Consider the following 16,870-nt stretch of genomic DNA (forward strand, 5'->3'; position numbering starts at 1 on the left):
TTTAACATGTTTAGGGCTTAGAAAACATAAAGAATCACATGATTCAAGGAGTTTCTGGCCAAGACATGTTCTTGGTCCGTAAACCCCTTTTAAGGGTGCAAATGACACCTTAACACCTTAGGCTACCTTGGAACTTAGCATAGAACCTTACACCATTGAACTAGGGACTTCAATACACGAAATGGTACTTCATACATGTCTAATTAGTGTTATAATCACTAATTATATATATACATATGTCTTCATATGTTATTAGGATCATTGTGTGTATCTAAGTCTTCGCTTGACACCAAGCACTTGTCCGACACTTCCATCTGATCCACTCACTACAGGTGAGTTCATACCCCTTAACTAACCTTTTAAATGTTTATAAATGCTTTATGGGGGGAATACAAGTTGAATCATGTTTATTTATTATATCAATCACATGTGATTAATAACTAGCATGCAAATGGATTTACTATACGTTAACTGTTTTACCAAACAGATTTCTTCAAATGACTTTTATAAACATTTTTACATGTTTAAAACTATTTATCAAATTGTTTTACATACTGTATGTTTCCTTTCAAACTCTGTTACAAATGTGTTTCAAACAAAGGTTTTCCTTATACTTAAACTGTCGTATCAATCAAAATACTTTCAAATCGTTTTATAAACTGACATCAAGTCATCGTTTCTTAGTATTAAACTTTTCAAAGGTTTTACGAAACTTCTTTTATGCATTTATATTGTCAAATGCATGCCTAGATATGTATATTTATATAAATAATGTTTAAAGGACTTAGGACGGTTAGCTCGCTTTATTTCCTTTTCATCGTTGGGATGTGGCCTTAGGGCATCAGTTGCTCATCTGAATGTCGTCTAAATATTAGTTATATATCATGTATACATATATAGACATAAAAGTTCCCTTAGTCAGTTCAGTACCTTTGGGTAGCAAAGGCATACTTTCGGTTATACACGTACATTACTAGTAACTATAATAGGTATCGTTAGGAGATATTACTTACCATTCCAAGTACAAGGAATCACACAAGATTCAGTTCATTCATGAGTCTATACTAATACATTACATGTTACATGAATATGTTTACATAGATATGCTTACATGAATACGTTTACATCGATACGCTTACATGAATACGTTTACATAATACGCTTACATGAATATGTTTACAAAGATACGCTTACATAAATACACTTACAATACACGTTAAAAGAAACAGACATAACAAGGTGCTATAGCATGGAACAATTTCAGGATCTAACTATACCAACGAATCACTAATGCATTGTGATAGTTATATTGGGTATACATGATCATAATAATGTGTATGTTCACGGCTTTCAATCGTGCAGGGGTCGCGTTCAGTTCCCAAAATCTCTTGACAGGGAGCGTTTAGTATGGGATCTAGCCATCACATTATGCCTTAACCCTCAATTAAGGCAAATTAGTACAAAAGTAGTCACTTATTACAAATACTACAGTACTTGCACTGTATATACGATAATTACAAAAGGATAAAACTCCAGTTAATATATTATTAATACCTTTACCATGTGTCATATTCACATAATCGATGAGGTAGATTAGATGATAATAATAATAGTCGTACAGTCGGGTCTTGGTAGAAGGCTACTTTCAAAACAGTCGGGTCTTGGTAGAAGGCTACTTTCAAACAGTTAGGTCTTGGTAGAAGACTACTTTTTATACTAGTAGGAAATATAGGATTTTCTAGGGTTTTCAAATGCTTACAATTACTTACAAACATTTTCATACTTATACAAACTATGCTGGTCCGAGGAGTGATTAACACATGCCCAAGAATGGTTGTGATATGGCAACAAGTCTACAAACTTACCAACACTACCACAATGAGAACATTTTAACAGAACCTAAGTCTAAAATACTATAGGAGTATTTTGTGTTACTATAATTACTTGATTGAGAACTAAAAGGAATCTTCATTGCTAAGTTTATAGTTGCTAAGTGGATACACTAAGGTTATATGTAACTAGGATGTCATAGACTTAGAATCTGTGAAATTTTTGCTTTACCGCGATTCCTTGTGAATTTGAAGTTAAGGTCACTCATTCGAAAGCCTATCCTGTTTTGATTACATATAACTGGTATGCACTTTACAAATAGTGATGTAACTATTGAATATTTTCTAATAATTATCTAGATAGTTCGTCTAATAATTATTTCCTTACCCCAAATTCCCACGTAGATAACATGGTTGGACACCATCCCCACGGCAGCCCGTACCTTCCGAATGAAGGCAATGCTAGATGGTTTGGAGAAGAACCTGAGAATGATCATCCAATCCCTTTGAATGATCATCATGCTGAAGACCTTTTGGAAGATGATAATTCCGAACCCGAGGTTGAGAACCTACCTCCGGTAGCTCCCATTCCAAATCCTAACCCTCGTCCGGCTTTTCATGGCCCGACGCCTCCTTGGGTAGAATGCTTGGAAACATGGAGCGAAGATCAAGATCACCCTATGTCGTTTAATGGAGACCAAAGCTTCTACAACATAAACGAAGGGATCTCAGCAGGCAGAGTTCTACCAATCCTGGTCCGTAGAGTTGCCCGAAGCGATGTTCAGGGGAGGACGGCTCTCCAACATATCGAAGAGGTTAATGCCAATGCAAGAATGCATACCATTCGCACCAATCGCCTTGATCACAAAAGTGAGAGATTTGAGAGAAATCATGAGACCCTGCTGCAAGCACTAGTTGAAACCCGAGCCAAAGTCATAGAGCTCTGAGTACGCCGGAGGGTGTACGAAAGATACCTGCTTGATATGGAACGTCAACTAACTAAACTAAGGGTTCACCATAGGGGTGACCGACGCCAGTAGAAGATGATTTACTTTCCTTCTTTGTTTCTAAAAGAAGTGTGTTCCTGTCTATGTTCTGTGTAGGCTTTTCTATATGACTACCCTGTACTGTAAGTACTTTTAGTTAGGCCTTTACGCTGTCAAGGACTTTTCTACTCCGGATGTGATGTAAGACCTACTACAAGGTCAATGTTCCCGAACTTATGACATCTTAAACATCGATGATATTGGCAGTCGGATAACTTCCGCGTCACTCTTTGTTCAAATACTTTCAACAAACCTTCATTGGAGTCTATCTGAAACCCACACTACTCAAGTTATTGGACTAGAATAATTTAGCTCAGGTAGCATTCCCAATTCTCCTTCAAAGGTTGGAGCATGTTATTCACCAACCAATGGTACCCCGTGTTGGACGACAAACATCTCAAGACCATTCTATGAACTTACTTTTACTCCGTACTAGGACTGCATCATAGAGATATCGGTCACATGTCACACCCCGAAACCGAAGGCGGAAATGTTCCCGGGCGGAGGACGTCATGAATATCGCAACCAATGTATATAGTAATCATAGTAAACACAAAATGTTACATTACATATGAATAATTACATTTATTTGAAAGCAAAGTGTTACAATGGTTATACATATATCATATGAACAAAAGTTTAGACGAGTCTTCTGTACGCTCTGTCTTCTCCAAAAGGCCGTGGGTACCTGTCTAATATGGACCTGAGAATACAAGTAGTTTGAAAATCAGCATAAAGCCAGTGAGTTCATAAGAGATTTGTTTTCTAAAAATGTACAAGTTTAATTTGGTTTTCCGAAAAAGTTTGTTAACCAAGAAAATCTCATATTTTCTTATAAGCTTAGTTGAGTTATCCATTTATTATACGATCCGGTTATGTACAGTTTGTTATCCCAGGAAAAACCCTTATTTTCCAAAAATGTTTGTGAAGTGTTATCGAATCTGAAAGTAACGTACAAGTATCTACCATACTTAAAGTGTGTGTGTGAAGTTTCCTGAAATTTTGGTTACCTTTAATGTACATTAGTTTTAACATATATATAAAACTAATAAATAAGTATAAAGTTTTCATAATCTTGATTGCGAGTTCCATAACCATACTACAGACTAGATATGACTCGGAACGAGGCCAATATATTTTATGACTTTTGTCCCCTTGAACATTTCGGTTCGGCTATAGCTAGCAGCCAGGTGTGGGATAGTCAATCACGTATAGATCTATACACTCAAGTCACGCTCTCCCTTTTGGAGATTCTGGTTACCGGGATATTCCTCCACTCTCGTATCTAGGGGAAATGTTGCAAAGGACGTGTCTCCAATCCTAAGATTCATGAATTTAAAACTGAAGTTATTAATACGGAGACCCTATTTTATTGGTTCTTTACTCTCGTATCTAGGGGGAGTACTAACTAGGACCTAACTAAGTTCCAATGATACTTTTCCTTCACACTCGCATCTAGGGGGTGTTTTATTAAGGATAATACAAAAGTTCTATGATTTCAAATAGTAAATTTGTGAACAATCAATTGCAAAGTATAAAGTATAACACTATATAATAAGAATGGAAATCGGTTTGAAAAAAACAACTATGCAAGTCAAACAGTTTGTTAATATGTTTTCAATTCTTAAAAGTGTACAGATTATGAAACCATTCAAACGAAATAATGAATTTAAGTACAAGATATTCTTGTACTTTTGCTTGTATTCCCCTGATATGTGCATATTTAGTTTGTATTAAGTATAGATTTTTATTCATTTATTAGCTAAATTATTGCATTTCATGGACAAAAGGTACTTAAAAGTGTTTGAATTGTATTTTCAGTCCAAAAATGAAGCTCGGAAGCAAAAGGAAGCAGGAGAAGCGGTTAGGATCTCGGGAATTGGATAAAGAAGAAAAACACCAAAAATAGAACCTACTCGGCGAGTAGGGTTGACTACTCGGCGAGTCCAAGTGAGGATAATGACTCGGGAACCCAGATGCTTATCGCATACGGAGATTGTGAGACGGACTCGACGAGTCGCCTACTGACTCGACGAGTCGATTCGCAAATCTATAGATAACTACTCATATCGAGGAAAAAAACTTTTGGGATAATTCTGGAGTAATTAGCTGCGATTCAAAGGCTAGAGAAACCCTAGAAGACGAAGATAGAAGCTACAATTCAATCCCGAAGGAGATTTGAGGCAAATTTCATCATTATACTTAATCTTTGGTTTTCCACTATGGTTAGACAATTAGAATTAGTTTTTATGCGGTTATTTACTTCAATCATGAGCTAAAACTCTTAAACTTCTGTTTCGGGATACAAAATTGAGACTATGGTTTGATTATTGGTAGGATTAATTCAATGTTGGTGATTTATTTGTTATTCTAGCTTGCTAAAGAACCTTGTGTGTGAATGATAATTAATTGTCTGTTAATAGGAACGTAATTAAATAGCATGAACATCGTTTGATTATCAACCTCATATACCTTGTGACCACTTTGTTATATGTCTAGGACTAATGAACATGAAACTAGAATTAATAAGAAAATTAAGTAAATTTATGTGCAACCTTGTGTGATGACCATCAACAAGAAGTTAATTAAAACCAAATTGATTAACTATTGTAAGTCTAAAGTAATCTGAATAATTAATCTAGTGAACTAAATAGAATTAGACAACTGATCACTGTTTAAGTTAGTTTATTTGCTAAGGATTAGTGTAGTGAACGCGAACCTAATCATTTGAATCGGTAACCAACAAAAGAATTAACTCATTGCACTATTACCTTGAAATCAACCATGGGATCAATTGAGTTGAACTAAACAGAAGTTCCTTCATATTATTGAATCTATTTAATTCTTTGTTTTTCTAGTTTTTAGATTAAGTAATAGTTAGTAAGTTTCTAGTCTTGTAAAACTAAAGAAAACCCTCTACTTATTAATTAATTTAGATAGAATTAGTTTTTATTTTTAATTTGTCGTTCCCTGTGTTCGATACCCTACTTGCTTCCACAATTGATAGGTACATTGCCTTTGTGTGTTTATTTTACAACTAAAAGTAGGATTAAAACTAAGTGAGTTTACGCACATCATGTTTTTGGCGCGGTTGCCGGGGAACGGTTCTAAAATTAGCATTAAATTCTAATTCAATCAATCCTTTGTGTGAGATTTATCTTACACAAAGTTAATTACTGTTTAATTTAGTAGGTAGTATATAAAAAAATAAAAATAAAAATAAAAAAACCTGATTTTACCTTGGACTCGCCGAGTGCATTCGCGCAAACTCGGCGAGTACGACGCTGAATCAACATTAATTTTATTATATTTTTTTTGTTCTTTTTACGCGTTTTATGTTTTGTTTGTAGTTGTTTCATGACCCGAGGATCTGATACACCTCTGGTCCCCCCTCTTGAAGATCCGGAAACCGCACTAAGAAGGAGCAAAGGCAAAACCGTTGGAGAATCCGCTTCTTCAAAGAACTCACCACTCAAAAACCTCAAGTCTGTTTTCAGCAAGAAAAGGAGCAACAAATCAGGAGCATCCAGTGCCTCGTTGACAATCGAAGACCCAATTCAAAAAGACACCGAGTACGAGACCGAGGAAGAAGACGAACTCACATACGAGCACACATCCGAGTTTAAAGACGATTTAGCTACCGCTATGGCTAATATCGATAAAATCCCCATGGGGGAATGGAAGAAGAGGATGCATGATGACACCGGCCCAGGACTTGTGCAACCCGCAATTCCCGCAACCGTTACTTTCGAGCTAAAAGGCCATATTCTCGCTCAACTCAAGGAGATTCCTTTTTATGGGAAAGATCACGAAGACGCCTACAAGCACTTGGATGAAGTAAATGATGTGGCTGACTACTTCAATGTACCAAATGTGCCTCGCGAGACCCAGCTACTTCGCATGCTCCCAATCACGTTTAAAGGTGCTGCGAAGGATTGGCTCAAGTCACTTCCTCCCGGATCGGTCACAACATGGGCCAAGATGAAAGAGGAATTCATAGACCATTTTTGCCCGCCTTCCAAGATATCTAAGTTGAAGAAAGCCATCGCCAACTTCGAGCAACAACCCGGTGAATCTCTTTATGAAGCTTGGGAAAGATACAAAGGTTTGCTTAGTAATTGCCCACACCATGACCTTAATAGCCAACAAGAGGTCTCCATTTTTTATGATGGAGTCAATGTCACCACAAGGCAATTGCTCGATTCACAAGGCCCGCTCACCAGAAAGCCGCCTCCGAAAATCAAGGAGTTAATTGAGGAATTCTCTAAGCATTCTAGAGAATACCACAATCCGAGAAATGAAGTAAGTCGGGGAGCAGTGAACTCGGTGAATGATAGCATGGCGGCGGTAATAGCTAAGCTCGATAGTCTAGATAGAAGGATGACAAAAATGGATCAAACAATCCATGCTATTCGAGTTGGATGTGAAAATTGTAGCGGGCCCCACCTCACCAAGGATTGTGATCTAGACGAAAATGGAAATAAAAAGGCTCAAGTGTTTTACTCTAGTGGCGATAGATACGACGAAGATTGGAGGAAACCGAAGAAGGAATGCCTCCCATACGAAGAATATAAAAAGGCTAAGGAGGAGAAATACAAGCAGAAGGAGAGGGGATTCTATCAAAAGGAAGAGCCGGTGATGGAAAAGAAAGCCAATTTAGAAGAAATGCTCACTAGATTCATAAACGCGTCCAAAAAAAGACACAATGATCACGATGTAGCAATGCAAGAGACCAGAAATATGTTAAGGAATCAGCAGGCATCCATTCTCAACATTGAGAAACAGCTGGGACAGCTTGCACATCAAGTGAATGAAAGAAGACCGGGCCAACTTCCGAGTAACACCAAGAATAATCCAAGAATGGAAAATGTGAGTATGGTAACTTCCAGCTGTGAAAAAAATTTCACACAGGCACAAAGGGTCCCTAATAGCAAGACAGAGAAGACGGAAGAGTCGATTCCAGCTAAACCTGACCTGACTCGCCGAGTCCTTCAAATGGACTCGACGAGTCCATGCATAAAAGACAGAACTGCCATCCACTTAAAGCCATACAATCCCCCTCTGTCATTCCCAATCAAAGCCATGCCTGTGGAAAAAGTGGAAGCTTATAAATCCTTTATGAAGCATGTTAAAGACCTCTAACTCAATGTGCCATTTGTAGAGACGATGCTTACAACACCCAAGTACTTCAACTTACTAAAAGGTCTCTTTACTGCTAGGAAAGACTTGGCTGAAGTCGCAGAAATAATGCTGAGTGAGTTACCCGAAAAGAAGGGAGATCCTGGAAGTATCAAAATTCTGTGTCAATTTGGAAACACATTTGTCACTCAAGCGTTGACCGACTCCGGTGCAAGCATCAACCTGATGCCTCTTTCTTTCTTCAAGAAACTGAACTTACCAGAGCCAAGACCGGTAAACATGAAGATCCATTTGGCTGACAAGACGACAATTCATCCAAGAGGAGTTTGGGAGGATCTTCTCATTAAAGTTGACAAGTTCATTTTCCCATTAGACTTTGTGGTGCTAGATATGGAAGAAGACCCCGAAATTCCAATTATTTTGGGGAGGCCATTTTTAAACACCGCGTGTGCTTTAATTGATGTATGTGAGTCTACACTTACATTAAGGGTAGGAGACGAGTCAGCGGTATTCAAAGCTATACTAGAAGTCAAGCAAGAAGTGAAAGGGAGAGAAGAGATCTCATTTATTGATTTAGATGATGAGATACTACAAAAAGAACTTGAACTTTTGCAAAAAGAAGACCCAAGCAAATTTCTGCAACATTTTGGAGAGGATGGAGATGTTCAGAGGGACTTGGAGGAGTTAGAGAAGCTACTGGAAGGAGCCGATTCAGAAAACACTCAAGAAAAGATGGAATACGACCAGACTCGCCGAGTCACTCTATTGGACTCGACGAGTCCAGTCGAATTTGACAACAAATCAGACAACTTCAATCTGCTTGTTGCTGATTCTCTGCATATTCGGGGCGATGATATTTTTCATGATTCTTTAGAAGAACAAACAGCAGAAGGTGAGACGGATACGAAAGTCCAACACGCCCATATAGCAATTCTTGATACAATTCCGCTTGTAGATGGGTTAAACTTAGAAAAAGAAGAGGAGGCAACGGATAGGAGAGTGGAGGCTGATCAACCATTTAATACCAAACCTAGAGCACGAACCTTCACAGAATATGAAGCACTTAAGTTTACTGAAAAGGAGGTGAAAGATATGGAGAAAAAGAATGGGGTAAAGAAGAAAAAGAGGAGAAAAGAAGCCCAAGCAGCCGAGGATGATGTTGTAATAAAGAAGAGAGAGGAATTAAAGCGGGCTTATAAAAAGAAGGTTCACGCTTACAAGACAAATTACAAACCACAAAAGATAAGGTGTGAATTCCCGATGCTAGAAGATGACGAGACGTAGACAGGAAGGAGTCCAGCTAACGACTCCTTAAAAAGAAGCGTTTGGCGGGAGGCAACCTGTTATTTAGAGTTTGCTTTCTCTTACCTTTTCTTTTGTTTGCATTTTTTTTCTTTCGTTTTTAGAATTATAATCTTCCAATTCATCGGATATGTCTGCTTGAGAGTGCGTATGGACTAAGTGTGGGGTGAAAAAAGTTTTCTTTTCTAAAGAAATTACAAAAAGTGTTAAAAAATTTTGATTTTTGCAAGAGACTCGCCGAGTCTAACCATGACTCGACGAGTCCGTATAGATTTCAGAAAAAACATGCATTGCGACCAGACTCGCCGAGTCTGACCCCGACTCGACGAGTCGGTATTATTCACAGAAAAAAAAATAATAATAACACCTACTTTTACACCTGGTTTAACCCTAAAAGACTAATTTTTTTAAACAACATCACCCACTCGCCGTGCGCCTCTTACTCCATTATCTCTCAAGCTTTCATCTTTCTCTTCATTGTTCTTCAACATTTTTCAAGTTTCATCCAAGAAAGGTAACAAATTTCTTCTTCTTTTCTGTTAAAAGTATGATTTTAAGAGCATCTTATATGGACGTTGCAAAGAAAAACCCGATTTTGGAAAAATAGTAAATTCTAGGGTTTTGATTTTTCATGGATTATGATGTTTTGCCTGCTTATTCTTGCCTAATACCTTATATACATGTGCGTAGACAAAACCCTTGAAGTGATTTGCAGATTTCATGGCCCAATTTCAGTAAACTCGTCGACTGACTCGTGCAGTTCATGCGACTCGCCGAGTCATACATGGACTCGACGAGTCGAGTCGGGGAAACTTGTGCATGATTGTTTTTAAGTATAATCTATGTTTCTGGGTTTTTGTATCTTTGTTTTGCAGAAGTATGTTTAGCAGGAGGCAGAGTTCAAGTGCAAACCAAGAAGATTTTCCTTGGTTGAACTTCCCACGAATTGAGTCCGCTTCAACGATGCGGAAGTGGAAGAAGAAGTTGGATGACATACGAAAAAAAAGAAGTGTACGTGCCTAAAAGGATAGATTGGGAGTGGTTACAAATTGTTCGGTATGAAGAGGAGTTAGCTCCTTATCTTTTGAAGGAGTTTACCCACGGAGGCGAGACAATGATTTGTGACGGGTGGAGCCGGGTCTTTCGGATTCAAGAGCCGGTGTATTTGGAGCTATGCTTAGAGTTCTTCTCCACGGTGTCTTTCACGGGGGGAATGGATTGTTATCACCCAGCAAGTTTTAGTTTTTGCCTTGGGGGTGAATTTCATCACTGATCTGTGCTCGACCTTGCTTGTCGATTAGGGATTTATAACCAGCCCTTGGTCTCAACAGCTATCTTTCGGGCCTTCTTGGAGCAAACCCACATGGTGTTTCCCAACGGAGTAACTAGCACGGGTTGGTGGAACACAATTGGCAACAAAGTTTATATTCCAAAGTCGGCACAAGAAGGGAGCATTAGATCGCCTACCCACCGCCTTATACATCATCTCATTTCATCCACCATTAATCAATGAAAGGATGATGACAAGGTTTCTAACCTTGATGTCTTCTATCTATGGAGCATTATTACACCCGGTATTTTTTGCAACATTCCTTGGTGTTTGGCTTCATATCTTTCGGAGGTTGCGGTCAAGGATCGCAAAACTTCTCGCATTAATGGTGGTATGTTTGTCACCCGGCTAGCCAACTCATTTGGGTTGATGAACCATGGTGCATGGAACTTTATGACGATGATTCCTACACCTCCATTCAATCCAATTCTTTTCCGGCGAGCAAGAATTATTGAAGACTATGGTGGTGGTCATTATGTTATCCCGCATGATGATCCCGTTGTTGGTCCCGAAGCACCGGGAAGGAGGATTCGATCGAGACGGGAACGGGATGTGGAGGAAGAGCCGCCGGTGATTCCGGTTGAAAATGAAGAACTACCAATGGATTGGTACAATGTGGAGATGAGGCGGCTACCGGATCAAATGGCGCGTGGGATCAACTTCAGCAATCAATCCCACATCCAATTATTCGACCACTTCAACATCCCACATATTGATGGTGGCAATTATCCATTTATTCCGTCATGGGATGATGTGATTAGTGCAAGAAGGAGTGGTGCAGGAGGAAGTGGAGCAGCCGCGAATGATGATGAGGAGGAAGATTAATTTATTTGTGTTTTTATTCGAACAATTTTCATTTGTATTTTTATTTGGTGTGTATGACGTTGTTGAGACTTTATTTTGCTTAATGATTGTTTGCATTATTCATTTTTCAGGATTGGATTAGGAATGCTTGCTTAGGAAGGGTTTAAAGTTATAGAGAAAGGGTGTTATAACGAGTGCACGAGAGTCAAGGAAGTGAAGCGTTAAAGTCAAAGTGTCGAGTCCGGTCCCTAGGGATATGAGCAATTGAGTCTAGAAGTAAGGAAGAGTTAGAAGAGTTATTAGAGGCTGATACAATTGCAAAATATACTATTTTTTTCGTCCAGTGGCCTACTCATCGAGTGCACTAAACTGACTCGACAATTCACCTTGTATTTTCGCATATTCTGAGATGGCCGCGCTGGTACTCGACGAGTCCCATATATGACTCGACGATTCGATCATTTTTATACCAAAAGGACTGCTGATTTGATGCTGCTAAGTGTACCACTTGATCACTTATTCTTCCATTTCGATTCTTGCAGAGTTTGCACTGTTTTACCTGCATATTTGGAGCTGCCACATGAGATTTTGATGCCCAAGTCATGGATGCGTTGTTTTCCTGGCTAAAGTCAATTGAAGTTGGAGCTTGAAAGAAGAGTGACAACCTATCGACTGCTACCCCAGGGGAGTTTGTTCCAATTCTCTCTATATTTGCATTTTCATTTTTACATAATATGCAATGAGGGCATTGCACAAAATAAGTGTGGGGTAGGGGGTTAGTGACATATTAGAAAATTTAGAATCTTAATTTAGGCTAATTTTTAAAAAACTATTGCATACCAAAAATATGACTTAAGGATTTAATTTAGAGAATTTTGGTAAAAGAAAATTAGGATTCCATGTTAGAATTATGTTGATAATTGCATGAAAACCCAAATGTTTAGTTGAGCCTATATACGTTCTAGTGCATTTGTGGCTTCCTTATTCCAGTGAAATCATGAGACAAAAACACAACCTTACTCAGCCTGAGAGATGCAATACGTTTAGCAGCCTAAACCTAAAATGTATCCAGGAAAATTGTTAACGTTAGCCAATAAAGGTTGAGATTGAGCGCCCCTGCTTAAGCATGTAGGGATTTGAGTGAAAAAAGTGAGGAATACATGTAAAAAAAGAGAGAATTACAAGAAAAGCTGTAAGAATTTTGGAGCAAATAAAGTGAAGATCTAAAGATCAAAATTCCAAGAAATCCAAAAAGTTGAAGATACCAAAAATCAATCAATACAAGGTGGTGAATTCAAAGAGATCGAAGATCAAATTATCAAGGAAGTGAAGAATTCAAAAGAGCTCCATAGTGGTATCGAAAAGTTGTAATTCTAGATTATGAATGCTTAGGTTGCTCAATTAAAAATACCTTGAGGGTAAGAGGTTTCCTAAGGATGGATTCGGAGGGTTGCACAAAATGAGTATAGTTCGGGGTGAGTGGGCGGATGTTTATGAGGATTGTGAGTATTTGGAGTATGGGGGTCTTTAGGAAAAAGTTTAGACACAAATGCATGCGTTGCGGTCTTGGCATAATAGTTGGGTTAGATTGGAGTTGTCATACATAATTCTAATGTCTTAAAATTTAGTTTTGCTTGGGGGAAAGCAAAAGTCAAGTGTGGGGTATTTTGATATGTGCATATTTAGTTTGTATTAAGTATAGATTTTTATTCATTTATTAGCTAAATTATTGCATTTCATGGACAAAAGGTACTTAAAAGTGTTTGAATTGTATTTTCAGTCCAAAAATGAAGCTCGGAAGCAAAAGGAAGCAGGAGAAGCGGTTAGGAGCTCGGGAATTGGATAAAGAAGAAAAACACCAAAAATAGCACCTACTCGGCTAGTAGGGTCGACTACTCGGCGAGTCCAAGTGAGGATAATGACTCGGGAACCCAAATGCTTATCGCATACGGAGATTGTGAGACAGACTCGACGAGTCGCCACCTGACTCGACGAGTCGATTCGCAAATATATAGATAACTACTCATACCGAGGAAAAAAACTTATGGGATAATTTTGGAGTAATTAGCTGCGATTCAGAGGCTAGAGAAACCCTAGAAGACGAAGATAGAAGCTACAATTCAATCCCGAAGGAGATTTGAGGCAAATTTCATCATTATACTTAATCTTTTGTTTTCCACTATGGCTAGACAATTAGAATTCGTTTTTATGCTGTTATTTTCTTCAATCATGAGCTAAAACTCTTAAACTTCTGTTTCGGGTTACAAAATTGAGACTATGGTTTGATTATTGGTAGGATTAATTCAATGTTGGTGATTTATTTGTTATTTTAGCTTGCTAAAGAACCTTGTGTGTGAATGATAATTAATTTTCTATTAATAGGAAGGTAATTAAATAGCATGAACATCGTTTGATTATCAACCTCATATACCTTGTGACCACTTTGTTATATGTCTAGGACTAATGAACATGAAACTAGAATTAATAAGAAAATTAAGTAAATTTATGTGCAACCTTGTGTGATGACCATCAACAAGAAGTTAATTAAGAGTCTAAAGTAATCCGAATAATTAATCTAGTGAACTAAATTGAATTAGACACCTGATCACTGTTTAAGTTAGTTTATTTGCTAAGAATTAGTGTAGTGAACGCGAACCTAATCATTTGAATCGGTAACCAACAAAAGAATTAATCCATTGCACTATTACCTTGAAATCAACCATAGGATCAATTGAGTTGAACTAAACAGAAGTTCCTTCATATTATTGAATCTAGTTAATTCTTTGTTTTTCTAGTTTTTAGATTAAGTAATAGTTAGTAAGTTTCTAGTCTTGTAAAACTAGAGAAAACCCTCTACTTATTAATTAATTTAGATAGAATTAGTTTTTATTTTTAATTTGCCGTTCCCTGTGTTCGATACCCTACTTGCTTAAACTATTCCACAATTGATAGGTACACTGCCTTTGTGTGTTTATTTTACAACTAAAAGTAGGATTAAAACTAAGTGAGTTTACGCACATCACCCCCTGAAAACATTGAAAAAGGGTATGGGTATGAACTCACCGGACGAGGAGTGTGTCGACTAGGATGCTAAACGTCGAATCAAGGCTTGAAAATGTGCGAGGTTCCTATGTAATATTAAATGATACATAAATTTATCTAATCAGACTTTAAATCACTAATTAGATATGATTATACACTCCAAGACGCGAAAACACTTCAAATCAAGTGTTTGGAGTGACCCGGGTGACATCTATGGCTGTATATGGCTTGGATATGGAGTTTACTCTTCAAGAGTAAACTCCCAAGAGAGGTCACGGCCCTAATGACCCACTCCCCATGAGTTTACGGTCGTAAACTCATGGTGGGGAGTGTTAAATGGCCTTATATCATTTTAGGGGTGATGCTAGGTTTGGTTCTAAAGCATTGGAAATGGATTAAACCACCATATGGACCACTTAAAGGAGTTTACGGTAGTAAACTAGGAGTTTATGGCTGTAAGCTCCCACATATTCGTTCCTTATATGTTTTGGTGGTGTTAGGACAATCACATGTGATTTAAACTCATTTTACAAGCCTTGGATGGAATTTAAGGCATCATTTGACCATGTTTTAGGAGTTTACGGCCCAGGAACCCATCCTTGGGGGGTTTACGGAAGTGAACATGTAAGGGAGTTGTTTTCATCAAGTTTAAGGCTTCTAATTCGATTGTGGTTGTTTCTAGACTTTAATCCAAAGCTATTAGGGTGTTTAAATGGCATTTTAACACTTTAAATTGAGTTTACTACCCATGACGTATAGTTTACGGCCCAAGCATGTTCTTGGGCAGTAAACTCCTATTTATTGCCCAAAATTTGACTTTAAGGTGTTCTAAGTCCAATCCAATAAGTCCTTAAGCCAAATCTAGGCTCCATTGGTGGTTTGGAAGGATTTTTGGGCTCCAAAACCCATTTTATGTGAGTTCACGGCCTAGGACTGTTCTAGGGCCGTAAACTCATGATAATGGTCCTATTTCATAGATTAACCATGAATTTGAAGGCTAAAGATGTTATACTAGGAGCTAAGATAGTTACCTTGATGATTTGGAGCCTTAATTTGATGATTTTGGACTTAGAGGTTGGATTTGAGGAGAGAGGTTAGAGAGAGTGAAAAAGCTTCAAATGAGGCTTAATCAACTTTATATATGGTTCGGGTTTGGGACACGGTGGAATTCTACCCAATCCCGACGTTAAATAGGGCTTTTGGTCGAACCCGATTAAATTGTTGTAACCTGGCGGGACCAATTCTAAAAATTTTCAAATTAACAATTTGGGCCGTTTACATGAGTTTCTAGGGAGTTTGGGCAATCATGAGATTATAATAAACATATAAATTTAAATTACTTAGCCCAAAAATGAAATCAGAACGAATTGCTAAAGACGGGTTTTACGGACGGAATAGGTTACGAAAATGGAACAAACTTTGGGTTGTCACATTATCCCCCCGTTAGAGGGAATTTCGTCCCAAAATTCAAACTTTAGATACGACTCACGGATTTGGAAGAGATACAGATACTTCTATTTCATCGGATCGTCAAGCCCTCAAGTGAACTCGGGTCCTTGCGTGGCATTCTAGGGAACCCTTCACTTATCGGGAACACGGCTTGTTTCATACATTTAACCTCTCGATCTATAATTTCGATTGGTTCTTCCATAGGGTTCAGACTTCCATTGATTTTGATCTCATCAAAGGGATTACTAGGGTTTCGTCGGGTAGGCAGTTCTTATGAATAAAGACGTGGAATACCGGATGGATGCTGCTAAGTTCTGAAGGTAGTCGGAGTTTGAAGGTTACGGAATCGATCCTAACAAGGATCTCAAAGGGTCTAATGTACCACAAGCTAAGTTTTCCATGCTTTCCAAGGCTTACAATGTATTTCCAGAGTAAGACCTCCTACAAGAGGGTACATCTTTCTGTGTCAGAATGGTTAGGGTTTTGGCGATTCAGGAAAAATTCTGGATGAACCTGCAATAGTGGCCAGCTAGACCCGAGAATTGATGGGTTTATGTGGGTATCTTCGGTGCCGAATAATTCTCTATTGCTTTGATCTTATGAGGATTCCACACGTATGTTTTCATTGTCTACTACATGACCAAGGAAAATGGTTTGACCGATGGGCATCACTACGAACTTATAGTGACCATATTGAGTCCTACATACTATCTAAGAAACATCACTCTCATGGACTCGTAGTTGATGGTATCTTCACCTAAGGTTTATCTATAAGAAGTGGCTGGTCCCCTGAAGTGGATCGAAAAGGTCATCTAATCGAGGAAAGAGGATATCGGTTTTGATGGTCAACTGACTGGATAACTCCTGCATTTCTGTTGGAGCTAAGCGATACGGATATTTGGCTACTGAGGTAGTTCCATGAATTAGGT

The 16,870-nt window shown here is 38.2% G+C and overlaps 1 non-coding gene across 1 annotated transcript; it reads right to left on the bottom strand.

The window, feature by feature from the left end:
* Positions 1-6,904: 6,904 nt before the first annotated feature.
* On the bottom strand, positions 6,905-7,011 carry LOC145038212 (small nucleolar RNA R71). Its single transcript, XR_013679276.1, has one exon. It is a non-coding gene; the product is annotated as a small nucleolar RNA R71 (small nucleolar RNA).
* Positions 7,012-16,870: the final 9,859 nt, after the last annotated feature.

The sequence above is a fragment of the Lactuca saligna genome, chromosome 3, assembly GCF_052625555.1.
Source record: "Lactuca saligna cultivar CGN05327 chromosome 3, ASM5262555v1, whole genome shotgun sequence".
NCBI lineage: Eukaryota > Viridiplantae > Streptophyta > Magnoliopsida > Asterales > Asteraceae > Lactuca > Lactuca saligna.